The sequence below is a fragment of the Peromyscus maniculatus genome, chromosome 6, assembly GCF_049852395.1.
Source record: "Peromyscus maniculatus bairdii isolate BWxNUB_F1_BW_parent chromosome 6, HU_Pman_BW_mat_3.1, whole genome shotgun sequence".
Classification (NCBI taxonomy): Eukaryota; Metazoa; Chordata; class Mammalia; order Rodentia; family Cricetidae; genus Peromyscus; species Peromyscus maniculatus.
In genome coordinates, this window is record NC_134857.1 from 96,867,377 (window position 1) to 96,878,782 (window position 11,406).

The following is an 11,406-nucleotide window of genomic DNA, read 5'->3' on the forward strand; positions in this document are numbered from 1 at the left end:
TCGTTCCAACCTTCGTATTATCTCTGTGTGGAGGGGGAAAACTCCCTCAAAAATTGAAGAGACAAGGATCCTTTCATCGGTGGACCACCACGGGGCAAAGGTTTCTTTTGTGGGTGCAGTCCATACTCTTGGTGTTAGCAGGTGACAGGACAGGCACTCGGGTGACTCTCCTGGTGGCTGGAAGCAATGTTTCAAGGCGCTCTTTATCCTCTGATTTTCAAATATCAGCTTCTTGGGAGTCAGTTCACTGTGTTGTCCACCGCCATGGTTTCCGCTCATTCGGAAAACATATGGAGTTACTGAGTTAGCAGGCAGAACCTTGTTGAGTTTTGCTTTTTTATAAAGCAGGAGAAATGGATTGGTAACGGTACAGCTCAAAGCTATTTCTACAGCTGAAGGGAAATATGTTTAAGATCTAGAAAAAGAGTAAAAAATGAACTATGTTCACGTCAATCCCTAATTTAGAAAGTTCTAGTGGCCACGTTCTGAGTTCCGTGTTTCACATGGGGGATGGATGGGAGCTCTGTTTATCTGAAAGAGAACCTAAAAGCCCGCCTCTTGGCTGCTTATTTATTTATTTCCTTTTTCTTTTTCTTTTTGTTAACTTGACACAAATTGGAGTCCCTTGGAAAGAGGGAACTCAATTGCGTAATTGCCCTCAGAAGATTGGCCTCCGCTCAGACCTGTGGGGGCGTTTTCCTGATTAATGATTGATGTCAGAGGGTCCAGCCAACTATGGGCAGTCCCACCCCTAGGTAGGTGACTTTGCATTGTATGAAAAAGCAAGCTGTGCAAGTCATGGAAAGCTAGCCAGTAAGTAGCATTCCTTGGTGTTTTCTGCTCCTGGTTCCTGCTTCCTTAACACTTTCCTGGCTTCTCTGCATGATGAACTGCCACTTGTAAGTCAAATTAACACTTTTCTCCCCAGTTTGCTTTTGATCATGGTATTTTTATCCTAGTAACAAAAAAGCGAACTAAGACACCTTCTTTTGTAAAAGAAATCTCTGTATTTAACAAGTGTTTCAAAGCCTATATCTTATTGTCTATAATGATTCATTATGCAGAACTTAAATGCAGTGTTCTTAAAGTATCACACTACCCATTAAGATGAAATGTCGGAGGATCTCAAGTGACGCAGTACAGAGCTTCAAGGAGAGGTGAAAAGCGTCTGGGGCATTTCTCGGTGGTTAAAGTTGCATTGTGGAATACAGGAAACAGTGAAAAATCTGAATTAGCCTAATACAGTGAATAATAGCCACCACCAGTACTCAGTCCCAAATGGTAAATAACCATGCCACAGGGTCAGCCTTCAATGCAGAGCAAACACTTTGCCAGTGCTTATGAAATAACATGATATAATTCTCCACATCAAAAATGTGCTTTTTTCATTTTGATAACAATCATTTGTAACTTGCTGAAAGAATTACTGTTTGGGATGAAGTATTTGAATGATTTGTTTTCTCTTGTATAATTGAGGCTCAGCTATAAGCATAATGAATGTAATTTGGGAGCATAACAAACACACTGGTGGGCATATAAGACCTTTGCATTTCAAGAGATACAATACTTTGTATGTATCTTTTCTTTTACATGTATCTCTCTTAATTGATCCTTAAAAGGGAACCTTAAACATTTAAATAACATTTTTAGTAATTCACAATTAGCTTCTTCTTAGGAGAGTGGGAATGTGGTTGTTGACTTCTCCTTTGGAACCCTTTATCTATACAGTATTTATTTGGTTCTAAGCCCAAAGAACTTTTTACTAGTTCTGTTCTTATTCAGGGCCAATAATTATTTTCTTTTAGGGATGCAGGATTGATGTTGCCCAATTTGATGCCCTTGATTTTCAGCGTGGGTGGAAGACTCTTTGCTCTAGGAAATGCTGGCTTGGAGTGTGCTTGACCTCACCTCACTCCACACAAAGCAGACACTAGCAAGAGATGATTTTTGAACTAGTATTCTTTGAATAGGATGACTTTTGTCTTTGGCTTCAGTTTTTCTCATTAAAGGGAGTGGGGCAAACCCATGACATGACAGAGCATTTTAGACAAGACACTACTTAGTAATTATGCGGCAGTATTAGCTCACTGTGCTTGAAGATATAGGGATTATCTCTGGGAGTGAGCAAGTCATCCCGTGTTTACTCAGGTGCTTATTATTTCTAGGATGCTGTGGAAAGGAACAAAACAAGCTCTGAAATGCACAGCTAGGCCTGTCTTCAGCTCTAGGAAATGAGTATCTCTGTTCGATTGTTCTCATTTTTTAGGGTAAAGTTTACTTTTAGGTGAACTGTTTATTATTCTTTTGAGTAGTCGGCATGAAAACTTATAAAATATAAATATACTAGACTTATAATTGCTACTTGATACCAATTTTCCGTAGAGTTTCACTTGTACTAAATGTATAAAATTGGTAATTATATGCATGAGTATTGAATTAATTAAAAAAACTGATTACTGAGTAAGTCTTATTTATTTTGAAAAACAGGAATTCATTCCACGTGTTTAAATATATTGATACGTGGATCTTCTCAGCATGTTGCTAGGATATTTTAGACAAAATAATAATGCTACTTGCCTGAGAAATCTTATTTTTAATGTGGGAGTAATCACGCATATGATTACAAGAAGAAACAAAGTAATTAGAATCATCTTGCTTTGAACAAAACTTCCCATAATCCCAACCAAAAGATGAATCCAAACTATAAATCATAGGGTCAAGTATTTTTAAAGACTTATTTATTTTTATTTTATGTGTAAAAGTGTTTTGCTTGCTTATATGGAAGAGCATGATGTGAGTGCCTGATGCCTGCAAAGGCCAGATGAGGGCGATGGATCCCTCAGAACTGGCATTATGGGCAGTTCGACGTGAGTATTCCTAAAAGAATGTGATGGATTTTGACATCCTCTGCCCACAGAATCCCTCCCCTCTCTCATTGATTGGATTTCTGGAGCTCAGTCTGGCACCCGGTTGTGGATCTCTGCATCTGCTTCCATCAGCCACTGGATGAAGGCTCTATGATGGCGGTTAGGGTGTTCACTAGTCCGGTCACCAGAGTAGACCAGTCCAGGCACCCTCTCGACCATTGCCAGTAGTCCAAGGTGGGGTCATCCTTGTGGATTCCTGAGAACTTCCCCGGCGCCCTGCCTCTTCCTATTCCCATTATGTCTTCATTTATCATGCTATCCCTTTCCTTGCTCTCCCACTCTGTCCCTGTTCTAGCTCTAACCTCCCATTTCTTTATGTCATGATGGGAAAACATGCAGAGATGACCAGCCACATTAGTGGAAACCCATGAACTGTGGACTAATAGCTGTGGAGCCTCCATAGGACTAGACTAGGCCCTCTGGATATGGGAGACAGTTGTTTAGCTTGAACTGTTTGGGGGGCCCCCAGGAAGGGGGATCGGAATCCATTCCTGGTGCATAGGTGGGCTTTTTGGAGCCCAGTGCCTAGGGTGTGACACCTTGCACAGCCTTGGTGCAGGGGGGAGGGGCTTGGACTTGCCTCATCTGAGTGTGCCAGGCTCTGCTGACTCCCCATGGTAGACCTTGACTTGGGAAATGTGGGGATCGGGGGGTAGGTTGGGGGAAAGGCTGGGGGAGGTGGAAAGAGGGAAGAGGGGGGAATCTGTGGTTGGTATGTAAAGTGAATAGAAAATTTCTTAATAATAAAAAAAGAAAGTTAAAAGATAAAGAATATGATGGAGACACGCAGAAGAAAGATCCCAGGAAAACACGGAGAAGATGGCAATCTACCAGCCAAGAGAAACCCAAGGAGAAGAAACCAATCTTACCAACACAGAGACCTCAGACTTCTAACCTCTGGGGTTATGAGAAAACACATTTCCATAGTGTAAACTACTCAGCCTGTCATGATGTCTTCTGGTATAACGCTGGTTAGTTGGAACATTAACAGGTGTCACTATAGAAATGCCAAGACCAATCTCCTGTCTGCTAAGGGCTTGATGAGTTCCAGGCTCTGATAGGGGAAGCTTCACAGGAGTCAGTGTCATCCTCATCTTGTGTTAAACTTGGCTCCTTGTCAGGTAGATAGAAGGGGAGTGTTAGAATGGATGCTGAGCATTTGATGTGCCTCATCCGACGAACTCTGAATCTACTCCTGTGATCCACTGTTGAGTAAGAAACAGAAACACATTGTGTGTGCACACACGTGCACTTATGCATAGACGGTGTGAGGGGTACGCATGTATTGAGTAGGTGTTAGAATGTGGTGTTGGGTAACAGCTTCTGGAACCAGGCCTGACAGCTCCACACTGCTGTTTGATTTTGGATGCTATTCAGCTTCTCAGGGACAGTGACAGTTCCTACCTTCTTAGTATGCCCACAAGGATTAATGGGTTACAACATTTAGAATGGTATTTGTCATGTAGTGTTAGGAGAGGGCTACATCTCTACTTTATAGCTTTCTGTGAAAGTGAATTAAGTGAGACAATGGATTTGGTGTTTTTTTTCATTGTTTTTTGTTCAGAAACAGGGTCTCACTCTGCAGCTCAGGTTGGCCTTGTACTCAGGCAGTCTTCCTAACTGAACGGAAACAACAGATTTGAAGTAACACATATAGTCCGTGGACGCTAGGCAGGCATTGAACACCTGCTGTCCGACCCCACCCCTCCATCGTTATTATTCTAAGAATCTCAATGTATGTTAAAGTCCTGCACTCAAACAAGGGATTCAAGGTATGGGAACTGCATGGCTCTAAGAAGCTGACAGGCTTTAAGGCTTATGAAAACATGGAGGGTAGAGAGGTCAGACCAGGATGTAGAGCTTCTAACTCCCGACCTTTGCTCATTTTACATCAGATATTGTCTCACTTTCACACAGAGATAAAACATGCCTTTGTCTAGCCTTTACCCCCTGCACAGGGGAAACCATGCTTCACACACTCTGGGACTTGATAGGTGAAGATCAGCAGAAGAAACTGGAAGTCAGCGAGGCGTTGGCAAAGGATCTATTATCGTTACTCATGTGAACGTGTTTTATTTTTCACAAGATTGTGGCCATCAGCCTTCTGCAAGTGAATGCAGGACTAAATCTCTACTACTTTACTGAGGACTAAATCTCTACTGGTTCCTTTCTGACTCTTTGAATGTCTTCCCTTGACCTTAGAGAGCATGCTTTTCCTTCTTGGCTGCTCTGTCCTCACCAATTCCAGCTTCCCCTCATCAACAGAGGGGGATGTGCACCAGACTCCCTCTGCTCTCTGAATCCAGGATTGACATACCCACCTCAGCAGTGTTTTTTCCACACAGTGGTGGATTGGTTTTGAATTTCTCTCTGGCTCGCACAATTTGGTTATTGAGATAACTTCCATTCGAATCTCTGAGTGGCCCTCACACACTGCATATGAACAATGGGGAGGATACTGAAAAGATTTAAGATTTTTAGGTCATGCACATGGATGGAGACCACACAAGTTTCAACCTCTTTTCAGGGACTGTAAATTCCAACTGGGCTGAGACTAACTGCTTAAGAAAAGCCTGAACTTTTTGCAGGAGACCAGATGGTGGCAGCATTGAACGCCCAGGGAAAGCCAGGACCAACGGCAGCTTCAGAACACGAAACTACTAATTATTCATGAGAACACCAGGGAAACTGGTTAAGAACATGCAGTTTCGTTCCAGAAATACTTGTTTTTGGCTTTGTTTCCACACTCACTGGCAGTGTGAACTCGGGCAAGCCAATTAATTTCTCTAAACCTCATTTCCTCATCTATAAAATGAGGGTGGCAATAATTACAGGAGTGTTTTAGGATGAAGTGAGATCATGTATGTTGATATACTTAGCCCATGTCCAGGGAACAAGTAGTATAAGGACAGACTGGCAGACAGACAGACAGATAAATTAGTATGCTGGATAGTTTTATGTCATCTTGACACAAGCTTACGTCATTTGACAGGAGGGATCCTCAGTTAAGAAAATGTCCCTTTAAGATCAAATTATAGGCAAGCCTGTAAGCTATTTTCTTTTTTTTTTCTCCAGACAAGCTTTATTTGTTAGAGCACAAAAAAAAAATATCACCACATGTTTAATCTTGAAAACATACCTAATAAGACTACAATTTTGATTATTATAGATTGCTAAATACTAACCTGTATTTCTTAATTATACATTATATTTATTTTTTTTTGAGTAAAACCGAAATTTATTATAAGCCACAGTCATCCTAGGGACCTCCATGCTATATATATAGCCTCCATGGTTCTATGGGTTGTAGTCTGATTGTTCTTTATTTTATATCTAGAATCCACTTATGAGTGAGTACATACCATGACTGTCTTTCTGGGTCATCACTCAGGATGATTTTTTCTAGTTCAATCCATTTGCCTGCAAATTTCATGCTTTCATTGTTTTTCTCTGCTGAGTAGTACTCCATTGTGTATATGTACCACATTTTTTTCATCCATTCTTCCGTTGTAGGGTATCTAGGTTGTTTCCAGGTTCTGGCTATTACAGATAGTGCTGCTATAAACATAGCTGAGCATGTATCTTTATGGTATGAATCAGCATTCCTTGGGTATATGCCCAAGAGTGGGATGGCTGGGTCTTGAGGTAGTTCGATTCCTAATTTTCTGAGAAACCACCATACTGATTTCCACAGTGGTTGTACAAGCTTACATTCCCACCAACAGTGGAGAAGTGTTCCCTTTGCTCCACATCCTCTCAAACATTGACTGTCATTGGTGTTTTTGATCGTGTAAGCTATTTTCTTAATGAGTGATTGATTGATGTGGGAGAGCATAGCCCCTTGTGGGTGGTGCCATGCCTGCACTGGTGGTCCTGGGTTCTATAAGAAAGCAGATTGAGTAAGCCATGAGGAGCAAACTAGTAAGCAGCACCCCTCAATGGCCTCTGCATCAGCTTCTGCCTCCAGGTTCTTGCCCTGTTTAAATTCCTGCCTTGACTTCCTTCAGCGGTGAGTAATGATGTGGGAGTGTAGACTAAATAATCCCTTTCTTCCAAGCTTGCTTTTTGGTTATGATGCTTTATCGAAGCATTAGTAATCTTATCTAAGACATGCAGACAGACAGACATATAGGTCTTATCTATCTATGTATCTGTCTATGTATGTATGTATGTATGTATGTATGTATGTATGTATCTATCTATCTATCTATCTATCTATCTATCTATCTATCTATCTATCTAGTGTCTCCCATTGAACCTGGTGCTCTCTGATTAAGCTAGACTGCCTGACGAGCAAACCTCTTTCCATTTACCCACTGTTGGAATGGCAGGTGCGCACTGCCACAGTTAGCTTTTAAAAATTATACTATGCCTTTTATTTTTAGTTGTGTATATGTGTGTGTGGTGTGTGCATGCATGCGTGTGTGACCTGCCTGCCTGTCTGTTCATGGGCATATGAGTGCTAGCACCTACAGGGGCCAGAAAGGGACAACAGATCCCCTGGCACTGGGGTTAGGGGTGATTGCAAGCCCCTTGATGGGGGTGCTGGGAACCTAGCTTGGGTCCTCTGCAGGAGCAGTAGGTGCTCTTTACTGCTGAGTTATTTCTCCTGTCCCACCACCTCCTAGCGGTGTGTAGCATGGATGCTGAGGATTCAGCATCCTATCTTCCAGGTTGTGCAGCAAGCACTTAGTTCACCAAGCTATCGCCCCAGCCCTGGGCATCCCGTTTCACAAGAATAGTTGCTCTAACATTTCCTAAGCCAAGAGTGGGTACCAAGGTCAAGGTAACAGGCCTCCTTGCATCCTCGTGTTCTGGCAATGGAGGTTCGTTTTCTGCAGACTTTAGAAATACTTCCATAATCGACTGAAATCAACCTACCTTTCTTAACTGCCTGTACTGGCAATGCTAAATGTTATCAATGATAAAACAATTTTCCTTCTAGGAACACTGTTCCTTTAAAAACTTGAGGATCTCATTGTCAGTTAAGCATTTTAGATTGATGCTCTGGCCTTGGTTATCTGTCCTTTACATTTTCCCATTGACTCCCTCTCTCCAGCCTAATGGACAGGCTGTTCAGTGGGGAAGTAGTCTGCTTGTTCTTGCCTTTCCATGCCCGATCATGTTGACCACACAGTTCCCATCACCTGAAATACCTTGTAACCTTTTCCCCCTACCTGGATCTTACTTTTCTTTCAGGGACCGTAAAAGCTGCATTTTTGGGGGAAGCTTTTACCATCTGCTGATCCCACAGGGAGATCTCCCGTGGGAATGTAGCTATTTTGGCCTCTGGCATCTGCTGTCTTGAGCGAAACATATTGCTCTCCTTTCCCATGCGAAGGAGGAACTCATTCACAGAGTTGGGGTTCATTTCCATAATCTAGAGCAGCTTTAGGTTTTGGTATCATCTGTACATTTTGGTTCTCATATGCGCTTAAATTTTAAGATATTCTGTTTCACAGAAAACACGTGATTGATGCGTGGGCACCTTCTATTTTGAACTGGGTCAGTCACACATGCACACGCTATGTACTTTAAATCGTATTATATTCTTAATGTTATTTACTTTAAATAGTGTATATAACATTTATTTTTGTGTGTGTTGTGTTGTGTATGTAGTCTGTGCATGTGCATATATGTGTTTGCATGTGCTCACATATGTGCTCATATTTATGCAGGACCCAGATCGAGGTTGGGTGTCTTTCCTGGATTGCTCTCCACCTTTGTTTTTTGAGACTGTATCTCACTGAACCTGTGAGAGTTGATGGGGTTGGCTGGCCAATGAACCCCGGGGATCTGCTTGTCTCCTTCCCACTGTCTCTCCAAGGCTGGGGTTATAGATTTATCTCACCCTGGCATTTTTCTTTCTTTCTTTCTTTTTTTAATTTTCCGGAGCTGAGGACCGAACCCAGGGTCTGTGCTTGCTAGATAGAGTAAGCGCTCTACCACTGAGCTAAATCCCCAACCCTCATTTTTCATATGAGTTTTGGGAATCCAAACTCAAGGACTCATGTTTGTGGAGACTGACCCATCTGCCTAGGTCCAATATTAGGCACTTTATAAAGAAGAAATATAGGGTAAGGTAAGAAGCAAGTGATTGAGCTTCTTTCTCAGGGTCCAGATTAGTATGCAAAGTCTCATTTAAGCTCTAGATATTCCTCTGAAGCTATTTTTAGTGGAATCTGGAATCTTTTCTTTTTTCTTTCTTTCTTTTTTTCTTTTTTTTTTCTGTTGTAAATGTTACACATAATGGCTGATTTTGTGGCTTTCGTGGAAAAACATCAACTACATGAAAAACACTGGGTGTGTGAATTCAAGCAGTAAATTTGGGCCTCCATCCTAACCAATTACTATTGTTGCTTGAGAGTTTCTCTCTGGGTCCCACCAATCCCCGGTAGTCCCGTAGCCCACTTGTAAAATAAACACACAGACACTTTCATTATTTAAACTGCTTGGCCATTAGCCCAGGCCTACCACTGACTAGCTCTTACACTTAAACTCAGCCCATTTCCATTAATCTATATGTCGCCATGTGTTCCCTGGCTTTATCTGCTGCCTTTACATGCTGCTCCCTGGATGGCGGGCTGGCCTCTCCTCCAGCTTCCACCTCTCAGCCTCTCCTCTTTGTCCCGCCTGTCCTATACTTCCTGCCTGGCTACTGGCCAATCAGTATTTTATTTATCAATCAATCACAGCAACATGTATTTACAACATACAGGACATCCCACAGCATACTATAATATGGTATGCTCAGCATTTGAGCACTAGAGAAAGTCAACCTGAAGGCCTCCTTCCTGTGGTCTAGCTTCCATATTACTAGAAGGTACTATGCAAACTGTCAAGAGAGGGAAGCAGTTAATTGTCCGACACAGCAGGAATACTATGAACTAAATAATGATGAATAAGGCATGATATCCACAAAGTGCATACGTGGTGCTCACCTGTGTTGGTAACCAACAGTGTCTACCTGGACTTGGTGCTGGTGCTAGAAACTTAGTCAACTTCCCGTGACAAGTGAGGTCATGGGTTTTAGAAATGAACCTATTACTGCCACTTTGATATTCCAGCATAATTGCTAACTATGGTCTAAATCTTATTCTTAAAACCACAGATAAATATTGCTACCACCCCTCATCAGAAAAGTTTCTCTTTACATCAAATGAAGACTATTACAGAAACCCGGCACTGGACACAATGTGGGGATCCCAGTTCCAGTGGATACATCTACATCACAGCTTCTTCATCTGTGGTTCAGGGGATATTGTGGAATACGGGGCAGAAAACTGTAAGAGCCAGAGTACCAGGATGCCTGCTATGAAACTGCCTCTCAAAGAAATGGCTACATAAGCAAGACCTGAACAATGGCAATGTCAGTAGATGGACTAGTGTGGAAATGGGGAAAATCTCATAAGGTCCTAGTCTGTGCTGGACAGTTTTATGCCAACTTGACACAAGCTAGAGTCATCTGGGAAGAGGGACTCTCAATTGAGAAAATGCTTCCATAAGATTTTCCTGTAGGCTAGTCTGTAGTGAGTGAATTTTCTTAGTTAGTGTAGGAAGTCTCAGAACATTGTGGGTCATGTCACCTCTGTGCCCATGGTCCTAGGTGATAGAAGAGAGCAAGCTGAGCAACCCATGGAAAGTAAGCCAGTAAGTGGCACTCCTCCAGGGCCTCTGTAACAATTACTCCCTCTACGTTCCTCCTTAAGTTCCTGCCCTGACTTCCATGGATGATGGATGATGGACTTATAAGCTGTAAAGTAAAATACTGCCTCTCATCCCCGAGCTGGTCATGGTGTTTTATCATAGCAACTGAAACCCTTAGACAGACCCTTAGTCAAACAACTATAGGCTTCTAACGACTGCCGAGAGAGGGAGAACTGGCCTCCCACAGTGAAGAGACACCTAATTGGTTATCACTTACAAAATGGTCAGCCCTGAAACTGTATATACGTCACTAACAAAAACAGACTCAGAGGGTTGTATTTATGTATTTCTGCAAACACACACACACACACACACACACACACACACACACACACACACACACACACGTATATGTAACAATAATAAAGAAAAAGAAGCTATCAATTTCAGGGTGGAAGAACATAGAAGGAGTTGGAGGGAAGGGACTTGGGAGGAACTGAAGAGAGGAGGGGGAGGGGAAAGTGATATAATTATAATTTTAATTAAAATTTATAAAAACCAACAAAATGAATTTAAAAACAGAAAGAAAAAGGAAAGAAAGGAAGGAGGAAGGAAAGAAAGAGACCATTTCTTTCTTTTGATTTATAAAGTTTCAAGTTGTCACTCAAGGAAAATCTGGATATTAAAGAATTGTGCAAATAAAAAAAAAGAAAGTCATGATAAAATATTTCTGTGCCCCTATGTTCCATGAAGCAGCTATTCCATTATTTAAATTATTTGTAAAAATCCTTTACATATCTTATGATCAGAGGCACAGTCTGTAGAAAAACAG

At 41.8% G+C, this 11,406-nt stretch overlaps 1 long non-coding RNA gene across 2 annotated transcripts; it reads left to right on the top strand.

Annotated features, from left to right (window-relative positions):
- The first annotated feature begins 630 nt into the window (after positions 1–630).
- On the top strand, positions 631–10,968 carry LOC121830302 (uncharacterized). 2 transcript variants are annotated; one of them, XR_013052324.1, is made up of 2 exons: positions 631–3,101; positions 10,039–10,968. It is a non-coding gene; the product is annotated as an uncharacterized LOC121830302 (long non-coding RNA). The 2 variants fall into 2 exon arrangements; XR_013052325.1 differs by having other exon boundaries at positions 631–899.
- Positions 10,969–11,406: the final 438 nt, after the last annotated feature.